This window comes from Cynocephalus volans, chromosome 15 (assembly GCF_027409185.1).
Source record: "Cynocephalus volans isolate mCynVol1 chromosome 15, mCynVol1.pri, whole genome shotgun sequence".
In the NCBI taxonomy this organism is placed as follows: Eukaryota; Metazoa; Chordata; class Mammalia; order Dermoptera; family Cynocephalidae; genus Cynocephalus; species Cynocephalus volans.
The window spans coordinates 70,571,868-70,594,128 of NC_084474.1; positions in this window are offsets into that span (position 1 = coordinate 70,571,868).

Consider the following 22,261-nt stretch of genomic DNA (forward strand, 5'->3'; position numbering starts at 1 on the left):
GCTAGAGGCTGTGGTGGTCACACCTCATAGACCACGAGCATGCACTAAATCCTGATTTGCAAATCTTTGCCAAGATAATCCCTTAGCACCTGGATATCTGCCACACTGGTGACTGAGTAGCAAGACAAGTTGCAGGACAAGGTGAGGAACACAACGTGGCCATGCCATGCAGTAAACGGGAATGTTCCTCCAGGCAGTAACCCAGGGGGACCTGTGCTAGAAAGTTCTAAAGCTTCCAGCCATACGATGAACTCAAATCCCTGACTCCCATCAGTGTAAAGGTGGAACTTGCCCAGTACCCATCTTCCACACATTTCCCAATTCCTACAAACACGTTCACAGTGTTCATTATAATCTCACTCCTTCCACATAAAAAATGTTGAAGTGAGTAAAGAGCATGTGAGGAATAATCCAGGTTGCAGAACAGAAAAATAATCCTGAGCTACAAAATGCATCATCTTTGATCCCCAGCCAGGGACTGCCCTGTGTAGAGCTGGGCTGGGGACACCTCTGAAGGCCCATCAGAACCTCTGTGGCAATGTGACAGTTACAGAAGTTATTAATGTGAGCCTGACCCTAAGGTTTTAAATGGAATAGTGCTTACTCCACAGGTGACTTTTAGAGAATTTTATTCTACCTCATATATGCAAAAATACAGTATCTGGCTTTGCTGAATATAGAAACCTAAATTTAGAATCACTTCAAAATTGCCTGTGATTCCAGGAAGAATGCCAGAGAGAACAAGAAATAAAGAGAGCTGAAGACATAGGAGGACAAGACATAAAAATAAATTTTAAAAAAGTAAAATAACTTGTCTAACCTGACAAAATGCATTAACCAATTTCCATTTGTTTTCTCTAAAAATGAGGCATTTGAATCTGCAAAAGGGAAGTGAATATTCATCAAGTTTATTTTATTGAAAGGTCTGTGTTTTACACATACAGTGCAAGCAGTCAAACTGGATCATTTAAAAATCAGGTTTATAAATCTGGGTTCCCTTCCAAGGGTTCAGTCTAACGGGAATTTGTACTTCTGTGATACTGGGGAAAGCCCTGGCACATAGAGACTGCTGGGAAAGTGGAGATAGTATCTGCTGTTCTGTAAACAAAGCAGTTACTGTAGAACAGGTGAATTAGCTGTGAAATATAGGCAAGCACTGTGTCCTGTGTCACCATACCCTTGTTAGGTCCCATCTAAACTGTTTCATGCCTGAGAATTGCTACAGGTTTAAACCCTCCATCGGTATGGAGGAAGAGAAAAAAGCTCTGTGTTCACGATGGGGAACATGTTCAGAGGGATACCTGGAGTCCAGCTGGAATGTGAGTCAAGAGAAGGAAGAGAAAAGTCTGTAGAGACAAGAGTAGAGAGCTATGGTGAAAAGAGCTTTTAAATGGCAGGAAGAATCACAGGAAGCAAGGGGGAGAGTCCACTCACTAGACGACCCAGGATCAGTATCACCCCAGGCTAGTACACACAAGTGTTCTAAAGTTCTGCAAACACAGAGTAGCATTAATCGCCATGGGTCTCTGGTATCACTGCTTGTGGGGCTGTGTCCATGAAGCCGGCTGAGCAAAGACCCACCCAGAAGGGGAAGCCCAAAGCACTGAAGAAAAAAGAAGGTTGGGGCTTCCAAATGTAGGAGAGGAAAATGCCAGGAAAGGGTAAATCTCGTTATTTCTACCAACAATTCTCATCATGGGTGTGCATGGGGGCATATTTGGTGTGGCTTAAATAAAACCGTGAAGATTATCATCTCTGGCACTTTTGTATCTCCTTATCAGCATCCTTGGCTCTCACATCCTGTGTCTGCCAATACTAATGTTGGAAGGAAGGTTAGAGACAGCCCCAGACTGCAATTTCCTAGCAGAGTAACCTTGAACATGATATTCAAATTTTTACTTTCTCTTCTGAATAATGGGAATAATCATTGTGCTTTATATTTCAAAGAGTTAATGAGGATTAATGAGATAATATGGGTGAGGCACTTGGCATAGCACCTTGGCATGAATTAAGCACTCAATAAATATTCATTTTCTACTATTACCTTATCAAGACAAAATTCTTACCTAATTACTAAAATGTAGACTGACAAAGGCGTAAAGAAAAATCTCTAACCCAAAGTTGACAGAGAATGCAGTTTGATAAGGTGTGTAGACTAGTGACCAGGGACAGGGAAATGTTGCTGTTGCACTCTCAAAGCTTAACACGTAAGTGAGTTCAACGAAAGAATCAGTATTTATTGTGTGTCTGTTTGGGCAGGGTGCTGTGCTAAGTACCAGTGACAAAAAGATAATAAAATAGCCTTTCTTTTCAAAAAATCTGTAAGAATGTACAAATTAGTGGAATTATAAAATATATAGCCAATTTCTATTTGGAAAGGAACTAAAAATGCATTTTGGAAAATTAAGCCTTAAAGATTAATATAGCAGGCCTTTTTTGACCCATTTACTTATTTTTGAGGTAATTTCTTAAACTAACTCAATATACATTCCATTGTCTTGTTCCTGGTTTTATATTAGACGGAAAAAAATTGCACCTCTTTAAATGTCTGGTAAAAATGATTATTTCCTTTCTTTAAATAAAAGCGATAATATTTTGGATACACTTTATGCTGACTTGGGTTACAAGCACGGATTCCACACGGGAAACCCTTAGTTAGTTTCTTGTGAAATGAGCACAGAAGGCTGCAAGACTGGGAAAATGAATTCTGCAAAATAAGACGGTTTGTGGCTAAGGCTGAAAAACAGAGTTAATGAAATATTAATATTCAGAAAGTGAGTGTTTGTGAGCATTTGAAATATGCTGTGCTGCTATCTATGTGACATTCTTCTCACCTGTGGCCTCAGTCTCTTCCCCCACCCTATCCTGTGGCTTTTGTCATTACCTTAATCAAATGTACAGGGCTTGTTGCCATGGCGCCAATGTGTCTTTGTAGGAAAGCCATCACTGATGAGGATTAAGAGATTAACCATGTCACTTGACCCCTCACCCAAAAGCTTGGGCTTAACCAGACATGTAATGTCAAGATGAAACAGGAAAAATTAAGAGAATGCACTGAGGCTGCCAGCATTATACTTAATATTGTCAGAATCTTTTTGATATCATGAAGAGGCCACTGAAATTACTCAGGGTTAGTGTTTCACTTGGGGAGATAACAAACCTCTCTTTAGACCTCCATCTTCCCATTTACTAGATTTGAAAACTTTGATGTGATGCAGAAAAGAACAAGAAGCAAAGATCCATATTAAATCAGTCAATTCTGCTCCCCCCCCCCAACACACACACTTATAAAAAGGTGTATGGGGGAAGAAAATTGTCTGACATGTTTTAAAGATTTTCCGTGGGTTATGATTGCTAATGGTGCTATTTTTCCATTATCACACATGGAAGGCACTTTTTCTTTAAAAAAATGACAATTAATAAAAGATAAGATTATTAAAATGTGTCTTCTTAAAAATTATCTTTGAAATTTAGAATAAAGGATAAATATAGCCAGTATTTTCATCAAAAAATACTCATTTCAACAGAATTGAGATCACCAGAGGTGGAAAAGGTAAAGGGCTACAAAAAATGATTACATTGTATGTTGTTGAATATACTAGTCATCCTGATTTGAGCATCACATATTGCACACAGGTACTGATAGTGTACCCACACTTATGTACAATCATGTTTCAATTAAAAAGCACTCATATTTTTCATGTTGATAATTTATCCATTTTTATATTACAAACACTGGCTCCCCAAAGCCTGGAGTAATGAAATTTAATGATTCCAGTTTACTGGTATAAAAACAAAAATGGTTACCCCATAAATATGTACAATTATTACATCTCAATTTAAAAAATAAATTAATAAAAAATATGTATGGGAGAGTGAAGATTCTATATTTAAAGTATAGATTCATTACTTTTCAGTGTCTTCTAGGAGAGACCAATGTACTGACAAAATGGAGATTTGGGGAAATCTGCCTTAAAGAATAAGTAATATCTGTCTAAATAAACATAATTACTAATAAGTACCTGAATAGTGACCACCAAACTATGAACCCCTGTAAGAAAAAAAAATAACTTTGTTCATCCAGATGGTGTTGTTTTTCAAAATAAGTAGCTCAGAAATAGATATGCTTAGCATTAACAACATATTTGTATTCTCATTTTATAAAGCATTTTCTCACATGTTGTCTTATTTAATTCTTACTGTAACTCTGTGGGGCAGGTTGTTTTAATCTTCATTTTAAGATGAATAAAAGAAAACTTCAAGCAAGTGAATCGCCTGTGGTTTCACGGGCAATAGATTTGGAGGTCCAACGTACATGCATTTTTACACTCCAAGAGCAGGGTTATCTTATCTGCATCACAGCAAATTCTTTGCCAATTATAGTAATACTGTTTATGCTCAAACTATTAATAAAATTTTGCTTTTGAGATAACCTTTGGAGCTCATTTATGAATCATAGAGGAAAGTCAGTTTCATTATTTTAAAATTGCAACTCAGTTTTTGATCAGTTAAAAAAGTGTTCAAATGGATGACCACATTAATTAGGTTTTATTCTCCCAAATCAAAGCCACTTTCACATTATCAAGCTTTGTCACTGTGGAGGATGCTCAAATAAATATTATTTGGTTTTAGAAAAAAATTCCAAAATTGAAATTCGAGAACTGCTTTAATCAAAGACAAGATGTTTGAAATGAATACATGGCCTCTTATAATGAGTACATTTGAATTGCTTAGAACCTTTTTGTCTCTTAAATGAGAATAAATAACTCCCTGTAATTTTGTCTGCATTCTTTGTATTTTTAGTGTAATGTGTGACGCACTCAGGCAGGAATAGGTCTTGTTCAGGCAGATTCGACAGTGATATCATTTTCGTGTTCTGACCACTCTAGGAACTGGAACATTCAGGGGGGGAAAAAATTCAGTTAGGTCCAATTGATTGTAATATTTTTTCTTAACAATACCTGAATTTTTAAAAAATTAGACCTTTAGAAAAGAGAATGGAAGAAATTAACTGAGAAGAACTGAACTCAAATAACAGAACTGAATTGTTAGCTTATATGTATTTTTTTATATATATATATAAATATATATATAAGCTAACTAACTAACTATATATATATATATATATAACCATAATAATAAGGAGCTTTAACTACAATATTGATCTGATCTTAATCCATCCTGTTTCCCCATTAGGGAATTGATTTTATCCAGATTATTTTTCTTTGTTTCTTATTCCTTTTTTATTGTCGAGGATCCATGCTAATTCAAGAGCTAAAATATTAAGGCAAAAAATTTAGAGTGTCTGCAGTTATTTTAAAGCTGCGTTATCAGCATAAGAGAGTTCACCACCTGAATTTCTATAGCTCTGACTTAAATTTTTTGTTTCAGTTTACAATTAGCAAAGCAAAATGAGCACAGCATATAGTTCTTAACACCTTGGGACCCATCCCATTCTGTGTTTGGCAAACAGACTAGTTCCTGTGTCTGTAAGAATCAGCTAGGGATCATCTTCAAAATGCCACTCACGGGTCCTCCCTACCCCTCTTCCACCCAGATCCTACAGCAGTGGGATTTTTAGATTAGACACTGGCACTCTCCAGGCCATGCAGAGAGTCCCTGAACAACCCTTTGAACAATACAGAATGTGAATTTCTTCTATATACACTGGGTTAATAAGCAAAGTTTAATGAACTCCTTTTGCTTTTGTCAAGAAAATAACTTCCTAAATGAATGCAACCCAAAAGTTCTTTCCCGGTAATTCTCAACTTTCAGTATCACACAGCTCGCTACCGTATCCCAACTGCCAATACCTGAGATTTTGCATGCTTCATTCTATCGTCTTTTGAACAGAATTATTTTAGGACAATCTTTTTCTGGTTGTTAACAAATTTTCTATTAATTAAACTCCTTTGAGAGGTTACTATGAGGTTTTCCTTTTCCTTTGCAAGAATTTTGGAAACGTTTATTCTTGTTTGCTCTTTGCCGTAATGGTGGCAGAATTCAACAATTACTCTAAGTTTAGAGATATATGCTGCTTCTAATCTCTTTTGTGGTTTGATAAAAGCTTGTAGATAAATAGCTGGCGAACTAATGGAAATGTTAAGAAAACATAACTTCAGCCACAGGAAAGTTGCTAAAAATATCTTCATAGGTTTTAATGCAGATATTATTCTCACATTCATTATTATTCTCCTTTTAAAAAATAAAGATAACTGGACAACTGGTTACATGCAGCCATAACCTCTGAAAATTATTTATCTGGTGCTTTGAGTTGCTGAGTGAGAATCTCTTTAGACTAGCTTCTCTCGTTTCTGTTCATTACTGGGGTTAATCAAAACCCAGACCTTTCTCTGACCTCAAACGTATTACTATGACTGGTTGAGAAAATTGATAAGTGTACTGTGTTCTTTGATTTTTCAGGTTGGCAGTGTTTGGTAAAAGTAGGATATAGAGGACAAAGAAATAATGAATTAGAGCTACGTGCAGGCCTGTCAGTCTAGTGCAAGCCTCAAGTAATGTCTATGGTGTTACAGATGAGAATGTACAGTCACGGAAGGTCAATTGCTTGCTCCGACAAGCTGCCCTTCAGTGAAGCTCTCTCTGTCCCACATTCTAGACACTTGTCTTTCAGCATCTTGGCTATCACTAAAAGAAGGTCTCTCGGGCTACGAATACTGGTTTGGTGTGGTCTTGCTGTGGGAGCCACATTTTGGCTGCCTTCTTCTTGACTGTGCTAAAAGTAAAAATACTTGAAGGATTCATGTAAAGGAAAACTCCATACCATTCCAGATAGACCCCATTCCTTTTATCATCATAATTAAAAATCCAGCACAGTATCGTTTCACATTCTTGTCACCTCTGCTAATTTCCTATGTAATATTCACTATTTCAAGCATCAGCCTAAGATCCAAAAGGCATTTGCCTAAATATGATGCCTGAGACTCAACCCCAGATAAAACATAAAAAAAGAAAAATCTATGCAATTCTCTGTACTCTGTTTAATTTTTTTGGAAACCTAAAACTGCTCTAAAAAATATAGTCTAGTAATTTTTTTTTTAAATCCGTTACTGAATTGACACAATATTTATTGAAAGAAAGTGAGCCAAGATGGCGTGTACCTTTCAAGCTTTATTAAAGGAAAAGAATCTGCCGGGCTGTACTCAAAGTGGGGAACAGCTGGGGCTGCCCTGAAAATTGGGGACATCAGCTAACCTAGGGTGGTGGGAGCTTATATTAGTATGTTGGTGCCCAGAGCTGGGTGATATAATTCCAGGGTGGGGATTGAATTAGGTCATGGGGATGGAGAGTTCTCCACATGCGGAAATTCCGAAAGTTTCATTTTCTCTGAAACCATGAGGCTTCTTGTAAAAGAGAACAGGGGAGAGGAGGGGAAGAGATGGACAGCACCATTTTGTACTTGGGCTTGTCTAAAATGGTGCTGGTTAAGTTGCAGATCTATTATTTATGAATATACTAAGCTGCATCCTGAAATTTTCCCTAATATGAATTACCAAATTTCATCTGTATGGGCACTCCGCTCTTGGATTAAAATGTGCCAGGGAAAATCATTGCAAAAGTTTGTGGCCATTTAAATAATGTAGGTCTGCACTGGTTGACAAGTGCTGCAGAAATGCATAAATGGAGAAAAGGGGGAAAGGGCAATTCTGACATTTCATTCACAGGCAAATGGAAGGATGTAGAACAAAATGCTTAAATGTGAGAGCGCTGTTAAACTGAGAAGATTGCCAGAAAACAGAGACCAGACATGTGATAAAATTCTTCTAAGACTTTTAGAAATTCTGACAAAAAAGACTTTCAGTAAGTGGTGGCCTGGAAAAGTCTGAAGTATCGGTAGAAAGCACAGATAAATATTAGTAGCAGGAAGCTGGGAGACAATTACCCCTGGAAATACTTTGAGGTATTAGTTGAGGAAAGGATTAGTAATACGGTTTTCATTTTCTCATTCACCTACCAAATACTAAGCCCTGTTGTTTAAGAGTGGTTCCCAAACTTTGCTGCACATAGAATCATCTGGGGAGTGTTTAAACATTCTGATGCCCAAGCTCACAGCCCATATCAATTAACTCAAAATGCCTGGGAATGGGAGCCAAGCGTCAGTACTCGCTAAAGATTACCAGGTGTATCCAACGTGCAGCCAAGGTTTAAGGCATTTGTCTACACAAAAAAAATGTAAATTGTGCACGGTCTCTTCTCTTAAGGAACTTGAAATCTGGGCGAGACGATTAGTCATGTACACAAGCAAATACAAAGCAGAATGCAACACACACTTTCTGTGCACCATCTCATTTAGAGGTTGGCTCAACCTAGTACCATTTCTCCAACTGAGCAGCTCTGTGACTGCAGAGAGCTCTGTGGAGAGTAATTGTAGTGATGCGGTCATTTCTGGAAGCCTCATTTCCAGAAAGCAGTAGACAAACTGGAAAGGGCTCAAAGAGTAGTATCAGAATGATTACAGGCCTGGGGGGATGGACTTATGGGGAAAGATGAAAAGAGCTAAGTAAGTAAAACCTGACTAAGTGACAATTAAAGGGGGGGTCATGTTAACAGTCCACTAATACCTGAAGGGTGCAAACATCAAGGAAAAAATGAATTACTTTGGATAATACCAAGGGTGTTAGCTAAGAGTAAGAGGGTGGTATTATGAAAGAGAAAATGAAGGACAGTGTGGGTAATCCTAGCTGACCCAGTGAGCTCATGGGCCAAGGATCTGACTTCCAAAGCAGAGGTAGCAGCTGCATCACCTGAGTTCCCATAAAACAGGTTGGGACGAACACTTAGGAAATAGAATATTAAGAGCAATTCTGAATGACCTGGACAATGGCAGGAGGTAGGGGCAACTGAAAGGAGGAGAGAAAATAACTCAAAGCTTTTTCAACCCTAATACCAAAATGATACTACAGAAAGTTCAGAGAAAACAGAAATTGGGAGGAACTTTTCAGGAATGATGTCGATCGATTAGCTCTTATGAATGTATTCGTTATACATTTTGATATACATTTGAACTTTGTATGTGTTCTATATAATATTTTATTAACTTTTTCATTTATTTTATTTTAGCACAAATATAGTCACTACATGTATGACAAGCATCTGCCAAGACATTTAAGTACATAAATTTCTGTGATAGCTTTATAACATTTGTAAACTGGGATATCTTCTTCCCTGAAACAAGTGACAACAGTTTCCTTTTTCATGTGGTGCTCGCAAACACTACAAAATTGGAAATGATAAAAATAATAGCCAATATTTTGGAGCATTTTCTATGTGCCAGAGACTGTGTTACAATAATTTCCATCCTTGATCTCACCTAGGTTAATAATCACCACAGCCCTATGAGGAGACACTAACGTTTTTCCCTTTACTCATATGAAGAAAACTATTCAAGGTCCTGTAGCTAGTAATGCTGCAGTGTGAAATGCAAACTCAACCCTGTGTGGGTCCAGAACCTATACTCTCTCTTGTATTTTTATGGAGCTCACAAAACTGGAAACCAAATAAAAATTGTCATCTTACAAATCCCCCTCATAAAGCTTCTCTATAATATCAGAAGAATAATACCTACTTTATAGAGTTATGGTGATTAGTAAATAATTTTTAAAACATTTATGATACTTACTTTATACAGTTATTGTGAGGAGAAAATAAGATAATTTTTTTAAACACTTAGCACAAGCTGGCACACAGTACATTCTTAAGAAATGATAGTTTAAAAGAAATAAAACAAATTAATACTTAAACCCCACAAATCAGCCATTTTAACATCAATTTCTCTTCATCCATTTTACGTAAACCTGCCATTATCTTTTTTTTCTATCTACTACTCTTTGGGTATGTATTATTTTTATGCAGCTGGGAGGAAAAAATACTGATAAACTAATTTTTACTACAGTTTCATGTCTTAAGAGTTATGTCTTTAACTTCGAAAGAAGAATCATGAGAGGAGACAGTGTCTATCAAAATGATTCATTCTTCCAGAAAATATTAATCAAAACCCTATTATATGCAAGGATGTGTACCAGGCAATGAACTGTAATGGTAAAAAGGCAGACGAGGGCCAGCCCCCTTGGAGCTTACATTCATGCAGAAAAGACTCCATAAACAACAAACCAACAGTGAATAAATTACCAAACATCAATATCAATAAAAGAAAGAAACCTGTTGTTACACATGACAGAGGGGGCTTGTGGTTAGAGAGGATGGTCAGAGAAGTCCTCTTTAAAGAGATGATGGTTAAGCTGACACCTAAGGGACAAGAAGGAAACATATACACAAAGTCTGGGAGAAAGCTTTCACAAAGAGTGACCAGCCACTGCCAAATCCCTTAGGCAGAAAAAAGCTTAGAATGCTCTAGAAACTCGAAAAGGCTCTGAAGCATAATCAGTGAGGGTGAAGGAGGCATAAAATGAGGTGAGAGAACTAGACACCTGTTGTATCAAGCAGGAATTCTAGCCCACGGTAGGGAGGTGGGCTTGATTCTGAGCATGTCGGAACCTTCACAACTCTAAAGACGTAGGTAAGAGAGTGGCATGCTCTGCTTAATATTCTTAAAAGTTTATTCTAGCATACAACTGGATAACAAATTATGTCCTGTGTTACAGGACATATGGTAGGGGATTGAGAAGAATGGAAGAGTGTTTATACTATTATTGTATTTATATTCATTTGCTGATTGTTTGGGTTGTTTAATAATTGTTGGTTTGTTATCTATTGTGTGTTCACAATGAGAAGACTGGAAATCTGAAGATGGGTTAAGAAGAGTTGATTTAGACTAGTGTGTGGCAGTGGCTGTGAGGAACAGTGTAAAAATACAAGATACATTCTGGAGGTAAAACTGAAAGGTAGGTTAATTTTGAAATGCTCTAAAGCATCTAAGTGACAATGCCAAGTGGACAACTGGGTAGATAAATCTGCACGAAGAGGAGGTCTGGGCAGCAGATACCAGTGTGGGGGGTTGTGTATTAACCATATTTTCTTATTTTCTGTATTCTTGATGCTCTGGATTCTGGGGTCTCGCTGACCAGAGAGAGATTGCCCCTCCCTGGGCTGGCTAATTCCTAGAAATACCAAATTATATATGCAAACCAATCAATCCAGAGCTCACACACCCAATTGCCTCCTTTTTCAAGCTCTCACACAAGTCAACATCCCAAGCCCTAACCAGCCCAGAACCAGATACCAGACAACCAGAGATTGAACCTATAGCCCAGGGTCCACCAAAATTATTCAAATTATCCAACCCTAAGCCTACTCTGCCGTGCCCATTCCTTCCCATGGAAACCACAATAAAGACTCCTGCCCATGTTTTCTCCTTGTTCCTTACACCTCCTGAGTGACTCTGGGCTTCCCTGAACAGTCCTGTGTGGTGTGACATGGCCCCTCCTCTTGAGAGCTGCAAGTAACAAACTGTCTTCAAATGACAATCGTCTCTTGATCTGGTGATTAAAAACAAACCCCCTGGTATATTTTAAAACAGACCGTCAGCATAACAACAGTGTTTAAAGACTTTAGAATGATGGAGATCACCTAAAGGGAGTAAAGGGAGCGTATAGATAGAAAAGAGGAGCCAAGAGGGACCCCTGGGGAGCCCAAATAAATAAACATCTATGTTGTGGATTTCAGGCTGTGTGGCAATTGAGTAGAATTATTTTCAAGCTTTCTCAGCACCCCACGAATCATGCCACGTAAGCTACTACCTACTCCACAAAAGTGTACAGCTGATCCTGTTTCCAAATGAATAATCTTCACTAAGCCCACAAGCACAGTTGAGTTATCTTCCCAGAGAAACAACATGCAGTTAAAAGCCATCCACATGAGTACACACCCAGTAGGCAGAAAAACCATCCCAACGTGACAATAAGAAGGAAGACACACGTAGGTAAAACTCCTGCACTCACACAGATCCACGATCTGTGTTGCCGAGGTGTAAGGCATCCAGAGTCATGTCCCCAGAGCACATCTTAGACTCATTCATTTCCAACACAGAATTCTCACAAGTCTGAGGTGAAATAAGAAAAACAGGCAATGTATTTTCAACAAAGCTAGAAGTATTTATTTAAAAGAATTCTCTTTTAATCTAAGAATATGGTCTTTCTACCCTTTCAGATACTTAGATGCCCTTCCTTTCATAAAATGGTGGTGAAAGTAGAGTTTGTTACTTATTTTGCTTGACCAAAAAAAAAGTAAGTAGCTCTACAGAGGCCCATCACATTTTTTACTCATTTGCTTTTATTGGACCATGAATTTAAAAATTTGGGAGCCACTAATCTAAAAGACATTAAATATCCTGATATTTGGGGGGAAAATAATCCCCTTGTTTATAACCATCCAGATTTCTGTTGTCTGTTTCATCTGGATGAGTGGAGTCACCCAGACGTAGCTTGAGTGAGATTTCTCAATCCCACCAGTGATATGGAGTTTCCATTCTGACAGATTGGCCACGGGTGAGGAAAATATTATCACAGTGATGGAGAGAATGCGTAGACATCATGAGCTAAAGCGTGTGTTTTCTCAGATACTGACAAGTAAGAACAAAGGTTCAACAGTGACTAATGAATAAAATGTTAAGGTGGAGACAGGAATTAATTGTTTAAAAGCAGTCACTCAAGGCATGTAGCTGCATTCACTCTGAAACCAAATTAGGCTACTGATGTTGTGGCAAGGCCATATTTATTTATTTATTTGAACAAAAAAGCTTAACACGTAATCAAAGGCCACTCACTGTTTATACGTTGAACAGCTACTACAAGGGAGTGTGGGATGAACAAGTTAGCTGTGTTTTTGCTAATTCTGGGAGCAGTTACAGCATCAAATTTCTGGGCATGTTCTTCTCCTACTTACCTTAAATAAGTAGGTCAGACTCCAAATGTCTGGATTTTATAATTTAGGAAGAGGAGTGGGTCTTTGAGGAGGTTGCTAGGAAGGAGAGAGGGAAACAGAGCCAAAGGCATAATAAATGATGAATTATGCAATAATCAGGCCATTCCATCATTTTCCTATCGGGATTAAGAGATTAAAATATTAATCTAGCACTAGGTACTTTATCAGAAGAAAAGCAGTGAAAAAGAAAACTTCCACTGTTTTCTATGGAGGAAGTGACACATAGTTTGAGGAGCTGGCTCCGGTATTCCCTATTGACACTTCCGCATTTACCTAAAGTGATCACACTTGAACCAAGACTATTGCAGTAAAAGAGAAGACATTTGTCACCGGGATCTAGATCTTTGTCTTCCCTAATTTCTTCACAGACAGAAATGGAAACTGCAGGCAGCACTACAGAAGGGTCTATACATTCTGTATTAAAAAAAGAAAAGTGGAATCACTTTTTGTGTGTGTCAGGGCTTTCATTCAATTGTAGCTTAAAAATACAGACACCAGACCAAAGGAAAAAATTTGCATATTTTTTAATGTAAATATAAGCATACTTGTGAGGGCATACAAAAATGAATTTACATAGACGTGTGTGTGTGTGTGTGTGTGTGTGTGTGTGTGTGTGTGTACATTTTTAGCTAAGGCCGTAGGGTAAAAAAAAAACAATAGTCTCATTAGAAATTCAGAGTAGGGATTATTCTTTTCAATTACAAGAAATAAAGTTTCCAGTACAAAACTTGTATTTTTGTATGAAATTGTTTTGAATTTTTGTACTGAAACCATACAAAAATTGGGTTTTAAATGGTCCCTCAGCCTGAAGAAAACAGTGTACCATTCAACTCCTAAGATAACTTGTTTACCTACCATAAAATTTGGATGAGTAATATTTATTTTTTAACACTATTAAAAAATATATCGTTTGATTTCATCATCTATTTTAAAGAAAATTATTCTAAGAGGAGTAACTAAAAAATGAGTTTTTATCAGAAAAAAAAATCTCCATCGTGATGGAATCCTTCTTTAACTCTGAATCATCTCTCTTTTCTTTTGGTCTTCTCTTACTTTCATTGATCCATTTCTTACACAATTTCAAGTGCCACAGTGGGGAGACTCAGAAAGAAAGAAGTCACGGTTGGTTTGCATTACTTCCCAGAGCTGAATGAAGCTCTGGCAGTGGACTGAGGGTCTGCTGAAGAAAAGAAAAAGCAGTTGTCCCAGCTCTCGTTTGAGGGTGCCACACTCATTAAAGAAGAGATGGAGAATGTGTCATTAAAGGACAGAATTCAAATGATAACTAAAGTCAGTATCAGGCACTATCCTAATTTAGAGGCCTAGCAAGCAGAATGCCAGCAATGAAATAACTGCTATCTCTTCTGGCAAACCACTGGCATTTATGATGCCAGGAGCCCACAGGATTTATGATGACCAATTAAGGGTGTGGTGGCCTGGGAGAAAAGCAGCAGCAGTCTTTGCTGCATGGAGATGCAATGGAACATTACAAAAACACCCCACTTTTACAGCTCATATTTCTCCCCAACAAAAAACAACTGTGTCTGCATATCCACAAGCCTTCCATCCTCTCCTCTTGGAATTAAAAATAAAAATAGAAAAGGGAGGACGAGGAGCTTGTTGAGTGAAAAAGCAGGAACTAAATTATAACATTTAGAAAACAAAAATATTCATTAAATATTACTTCCCAAAGAGATCGATGTTACTATTCCCATTTAACAGATGATAAAAGGAGTTTTACAGAAGAAATTGAGAAATCCAAAAAGATCTTAGAAGAGCTGGCAGACGTTCAAACAAGTTTCAGTAACATATATCTTAGAGAATGCTCCTACTGTGCAAAGTCTTTAAAAATTAGACTCAGCTCACCTCACTTACCTTAAATCTTCCTAAAATAATCTCAACAAGCTAGATCAGATGATTCTGACAATCACTCTAGAGTCATAAAGGTTTACCCTGTTCTTGCATCATGAGGAAACATGTTTCTCTTCTCCCACCTCTTTTAAAACTGAGGGTACCACCAACGCCTCTACTCAAGCACATAAAGTTTCTGTCCCCCATGCAGGTTTCACTGAGTAGTTCTGCTGCTGACATTCCATGGGCCGGTCAGCCAATGGGCTCTGCTGTTTGTGAGCAGCCACTCCTAGGACTGGGCACTTGCTGACAAGCCACAAGGAGGGAGCAATGAGAAATTCCTTTATTCCCTGAAAAACTGGAAACCTACAGCAAAATGGCCCAACTCCCACAGAGAGTTTGGGAAATGGACAGAGAAAAAATTTTAAAACCTAAAAAACCATACACATGTGAAGAATAAACCCTCTTATCATCTTGATAACAGCAGCACTTATAAGAACACTCAATATGCCAGACAATCCATAAAGCACCTTGTAGGCCTTGCCTAGTTGAATCCTCAAAACTACCCTCAGGAAATAAGCTTCACATGTGACAATGAACAGAGTCATCTGAGCCTAATACATCTGGATTCGAATCCTAGTTAGCCTGTTCCAAGTTGTACAACTTTACAGGACCCACCTTATATCTCAGTTTTAACTCATTCACCTCTCAGAAACAGACTCTGGCCCTTCAATAAGGCAATCCTGTAAGCATTCTTTCTACCTCCAAAATCCACCATAAATATGTCCACTGCACAGCCAGGGGCAGATCCAGGTTTTGTAGGGCTTGAGGCTTGCTCAATTCTGGAGGCCACATTTAAAGAAAGGGCATCCAAAACTATAGGTTTTTGTTGTTGTTGTTGTTTGGTTTTTTAAAGGACATTTAAAGCAAAAGAGAAATCACACTCTTAAAAAAATTACAGCTAAAAACTACTACAAACTACAGAAATCTAGGAAAACAATACACTATTTTTACTAACCGACATGTTCACACACCTCTATAATTTTTCCTACATGCTTTGGCTGCATACTCTTTGATCACCTCTTCACATGACAACAATTTTGTAAAATAGCTTTCAGTTAAAAACAATATATAATTCAATCTTTCCTCCAGCAAGTTGAGGATAGTTACTGATAGTTTAAACGTTATTTCAGCTTTACAACATTTTCATCAAATTTGGAAAGACCACATTCTAGTTTCTTTTGAAGATGAGCTATAAGACTTTGGAGCATTTCAAGTTTTCTATGACTAATATAGTCATAGAAGTGAATAGTAACTAGTTTAAGTCACTAATCTTAAATACTCTTTGAATCAGGAAAACTCCTTAAGCCGTTTGTTGATGATGTTCTCATTGAGAATGGTATGTTATGAGTTTTATGTTATTTTTATCTTGTCAGACAGCAAGAAATTTAAATATTTCCCCAATATGTTCATATGGTTCACTTCTCTTTATTAATTGGGTTATCAAATTATCAGTGAGCTATCAATTCCTTCTACTCAAAGGTTGTCTCTTCCTCTTAATGAATTAATAAAATTTGAAAATTTGGGGATTACACAATTTGCTTCTGGTGTCAGAATAATTTCTAATGATTTCATTGTTAATCTTTATCACTTTGCTTCATACCTTATTAGTTTTTAATCTGTATTTCTTTGGTTCTTCAGTAAATGTAAAGATTGTCACAGAAGTATCCTTCATCTGTTTAATGGAACCACTCCAATATATCTTTTAAAATTGTGGTTAAATGACATATTCCCAAATCAACTTCCCCTTGTCAGGATCCTGAAAATGTTCATGACCACTCTAATGTCACCCCACCCAATTGGAACTGTGGCTGGAGTGGGGGATCAGAATGAGAAGAGACAGTAGTCTTAAGAGTTAGCAGCTAGAATGTCTTATTTTTGCAATATCACAAAGACATACAACCCATAATACGTCACTAAGGCTCTTCCCCCAGCTTAAGAAGGGAAATAGGTGAGCAACAGACCCTGATGCATAAGCTTCATCAGCTTCAAGGAAAATCCACCCATCCACCACCACCTCTTAGCGAGGTACTTTAGCAGCTTCCTGCCGGCTCTCTGTGCTTCCACCTTTATCCTCCTACAATCCATCTCCATGCAGCATCCTGGGAAACTTTTAAATATGTAAATTAATCAATCACCTTCCTGCTTAGAACCTTTCATTGGCTTCCTATGGCAAATATGTAACAAAGACCAAGCTCCTTATCACCAAAACACGTCCTTCAATCTAGATGCTACCTGACACACCAACTCATCTCCTCTCCCCCCTCACCCCTCCATTACTCACATGCCGTTGTTAGGAACACTGGTCTTGTTCCCACTGTTAAGTACTCTACTCTCCTGCTAAAAATCATGCAACAGTGCTTCATAAACTATAAAGCAAAATATCCATGTCAACTATTACTATTATCAAAGTCTGGAGTAAGATGCATTTGATTAGGATGGTTGAGGAAAAACAATTGCAGATACTGGTTCTTGCCAAAGTTATTCCTGTTCTTTCTTCCTACTATAAACACTGTCTGAACCTCCATAAATGGAACTGCTGAAAATACAGGCCCAAATCTTACAGCCATATAGCAAGTCACCATATGTGTGCATATGGTGCACATGTATACATACAATATGTATAAGCAAATGGCAAGGGTATTTAGCTATTGTAGCTTGCCTACATTACAGATATTTTATCAAATTATGGTCTACATTTAGAAACCTAGCTAGTAATTAAAATACAACGTATGGCACAGTGTTGCTTAAATTAAAATAGCAATGTAAAGTTTTAAAATTTTAGTCAACGATTTTTTATCAATCCTCCTTTATTGGGAAGAGTCAATGTTTTTCAACATTACCAAGCAGTAAGGTGGCTGCTCTCTCCCGTTCAGAGATGAAAAAATTGAAGAGTTAAACATCTGATTCAGGTCATATGTAATCAATAGAGCAGCCAAAAAAGGTCTTGTTATTCCAGGTCCTGAGAGAGTTTGTTCCTTCACCACACTGAATTTATTTCCTAGAGACAGCAACATCAAGCATTTTTCAGCAACATAAAACCCAACTCAAAGGCACACAGGAAAATTTGGTGACCAGATGAATATAAAGACTTGATAAAAAGAAGAGGAGACACTGCAGAAGACCACACAGGCAGGAGATCGTTACAGCTGTTCTGTTATCTGCCAAAAGATGAAGGCTATGGGATTCACAGGACATGATCAACATGAAATTTGAAAATGTCTCTCATAATTCTCATTTCATATATCATTCATGACAGGCTTATTATCTTTCAAATGCAGTCTCTACAACATTAAAGCACTTAGCATTGTCTAGTGTTTATTCCTTTAGATGATCCGCCACTTTTTCAAAATTCGATTTTGCACAATTTCGGGTTTCTCTCTCTGAATTTCAAGGCTCACCTCTTCTTTGTATTCAGCACTTTCCCAGGCTGGTCCAAACTTAGGTGTTGCCTGACTTAAAATTCCCCTAAATAGGTTTTACTTGTAGGCAAATAAATTTCATTATGGTTCCCTTTGTAGGTGATTATTATTCTGTCTTTGTTCATTTCTCAAATGTCCACTGAAACCCCTTCTAACATCTCTCTTATTGATTCAAAGTCCACTCATTTTACACGATGATCTCAAATCCTTTTCTTCCATAGTCTGTCCCCCAACTATTCCACAATATCATTGCCTAGAAATGCCCATGATTCTGAAAGCATGATTTTGTGCTGTAATGTATATATTTCCATGTGCCTCACATTTTTATGCCCACAGGACTTTAAACCACACAAGCATGGGGACTTTTTTAATTCTCCATAATATTTAGTCTCGACCTGAGCATATTCGAGAGTACTTCAAAAAGTTCATGGAAAGATTTGTGTTATCTTTCAATTCTATTTTCCACAAAGTTTTGAAGTACCATCCATTCTATATGAATTTATTTAACCCTTTAACAAAGTTACTCTTCACCCCTATATTTCTGTCTTATAACTTTAGATACCATCTTATTTCATTGCTGTGTCTGGAGTCAGATTGCAAGGTTTAGAATCACAGCTCTATCATTTTCAGGCTTTGTTACCTTAGACAAGTTATTTTATTTTTCTGGGCCTCAATTTTCTCAACTACAAAATGATGATGATGAGAATAGCTATGTCACAAGGTTAGTGTCAGAATTAAATGACCAGGCTTAGTATAGAACCTAGCACATTGCAGTTTTCAAATACCTGTTATTTTTATTATTGTTATTATAATTACTATCTGTTCCTCATTCCAAATACATGTCATCCATGCTCATATGAGTATGACTCCCCCAATTAAATGTAATTTTTATAATTTTATCCATGTAATATTTATTTGAAATTGTATGTGTTTACCACTTTATTCCTACTAGCATTAATTCTTATATCTCACATCTCTTTCTAGTACCATGTTCTTTCTTCCTGAAGGAATATTTTAGACATAGCAGTTCTCAAAGTGTGTTACACACTTGTGGATGCTTGAGACCCTATCAAGGGATCCACAAGTTCAAAAATATTTTCATAAGAGCACTAAAAATTATCTGCCTCTTTTACTCTCACTCTCTCGGTGGAGTCTTCCAGAAGTACATGACATAGGATATCAAAAGAGATTGAATGAGAAGATATGAGAATCACACTGTCTACATTAAGCCAGAAATTAAAGATATCTGCAAAAATGTAAAACGATGTCATTCTTCTCACTACTTTTTAAAAAAATACTTGTATCTTTATAAAAATACATTCCATTTAAATTAATATATAATAGATGATAGAGTTTGGAGGTGTTGTCCCCTCAAAACTCAGGTGGAAATCTGATCCCCGATGTGGCAGTGCTGGGAGCTGTGTGAGTCATGGGGGTGGATCCGTCATGAATGTATTAATGCTCTCCCTGGGGGTGGGGGTAGTGAGTCAGTTCTCACTCTATTAGTTCCTATGAGAGCTGGTTGTTTAAAAGACCCTGGAACCTCCTCTCTCTCTCTCTCTTGCTTCCTCTCGCCATGTGATCTGCTTGTACAGGCCACTGCCGGCCACTTTCCGCCCTGAGTAGAAGCAGCCTGAGGCCCGTGCCAGATACAGCTGTTCCAGAATCGTAAGCCAAATAAACCTCTGTTCTTTATAAATTACCCAATCTCAGGTATTCTGTTATAGCAACACAAAATGGACTAATACAATAGGTTTATTATTGTTATTTTAAATTAATTGATAAATATTTTAAATTTCTCAGTTTTAAATCCTCACATAGTAAATATTGATAGATATAACCCACATAAACAAAGGCTCTTTAGGTCTCTCAATAACTTTTAAGAAAATAAAAGGGACTAAAGACCAAAAAGTTTGCAAAGCACTACTTTAAAGTTTCCTTAAAATAGTGGTTTTGGTGGCTTTGGGCAGTAAATTTAGTTTTTTAACATTTAGTTTCCTAAAAATGTCTTTATTTTGCCCTCATCTTGAAGGATATTTTTGCTAAGTATACGATTAAATTGAGAGCTATTAAGTTCCTTCCTCTCATGTCTTTGAAGATATAATTCCATTGTCTTCTGGCTTCTGTTCTGGCTGTTGAGAAGATGCTGTCATTCCTCTCACCAGGGCAGTTTAGTTGTTCTTTTCCTCTGACTGCTTTTAAGGTCTTTTTTGTTTTTGTTTTTCTGCAATCTCACAAAAATGTGTCTAGGTGTGAAATTTTTTTTGTTTATGCTGCTTAAGGTACATTATGTTTTCAAAATCTGAAGATTCATGATTTTCATTAGTTCTGGAAAATTCACATCCATCATTATCACTCTTTCACTTTTTATGTAAGACTTTTTCATTCTAACCTTGGTTTTAATATGCTACTTAATGATCTTTTGAGTTTTATTTTATTATTGTTTCAACAAGTTTTATATTTCGAATTGTTCATTTTTCATTTTTACTTGTTTTTTCGTAATACGTTTTTGTGGATCAGTAAACATTTTGCATTATTAACATCCTTAATTGTTATATATGGAGTTGCTACATATAATATTCTGTAAGTATATTCTGTGTCTGAAAACTTAAACATCTTGGGTGTCTAAATCTGTTATCCACCAGTCCTAGAACTCCAAGTCAGAATGGCTGCTTCCTCATGCATTTGAGGATCTTTGATTATGAGCTCACTTTTTAATCTTAATTGTAGGAGTTCTGTACTCTTTCACTGGAAATTGGGGAAATGTTTTTGTGGGAAAGATTTGCTCCTGCAGATAGCCGGAGGATGAACTGATCTGGGTCCACTTCAGCCCCTTTGTGTCAGCTCATCCTGGGAGATCCAAGCTCTCACAGTATTGATCACTTTGCCCAGAAAATCGTCATCAGAAAATTATACCTAAGGATTATAAAACCATGTATATGTTTAGTAAATCACTGTTCAAAATGCAAAAACTCTGGGAGGGATACTACCCTTGAGTTATGAGATTCCTTCCAAAAAAAGATCAGCAGACATTAATAGGAGTAATGTCCTACAAAACTGCTTAGAACTGACTTCTCAAAGGACTTCTTTCCAAGTTCATAATAGTAAAAAGAAAGGTCTTTTATATCTATATAGAATAAAGATGATGAATTAATTTCATCTAACTTGCCAGCTCCCATATAGTGACAATGGTTGTCCAGGGTGCTATACTAAGGAGTCTGATGTCTGTTTGGGGCCTGAAAGAAACAAGTGCCATAAAACTTGATAATGTAATAGCAGCACTTCTATGTGCCAGTCACTGTTCTAATTGTTTTGCATGTTTTAATTAATTAAATCTACACAACAATTTTATTCTTAGCTGTTGTTATTATACATTTACAGTTGAGGAAATGGACACTAGTTAACTAACTTGCCTGAAGTCACACAGCAAGTAAATGGTGGATCTAAGTGCTGAACCTGGGAAGTCTAGCTTTGAGGCTGTCTGCATAACCATTACACACCAGTGTCCTAAAAATTAGAGCAGATAAACTGAGTAAAGGGACAAAGCCATGTGCCTCCTCTCTGTACATACAATGGTACAAAACTAGGACATTTAAATGTTTTGTCTTTAGATAAAGTGAGAAATGGATCCTAAACATTTATCACACTACCTGGTGTTCTCTGCTAGTTCAACATTTAGATCAGAAATAAAAGCTCTTCAGCTGACTCGGATGTCACTTAGGACAGGAAAGCCCCATTGCATGACTCTTGATAGTGACCATCAAGAGTCAAGTCAAGCTCAGGTCAATTGTTGAAGCTACCTGCTTTTAACACTTAAAGAATTTTCACAAAACCAACAAAGAATCATGTGTACACAGCAGTCAGTACTGGGTCACTCTTCTTGAGCAAATGTTTCAAGTAAACCATTCATCTAGAATCTAAGGTTAAAATTGTACCAGATCTGCATATTCAGCACTTATTAGAGTATCTGTGATGTTTTTAGTTTATAATTAGGCCTATCTCACCAGACTATAAAGTCCCCAAGACTA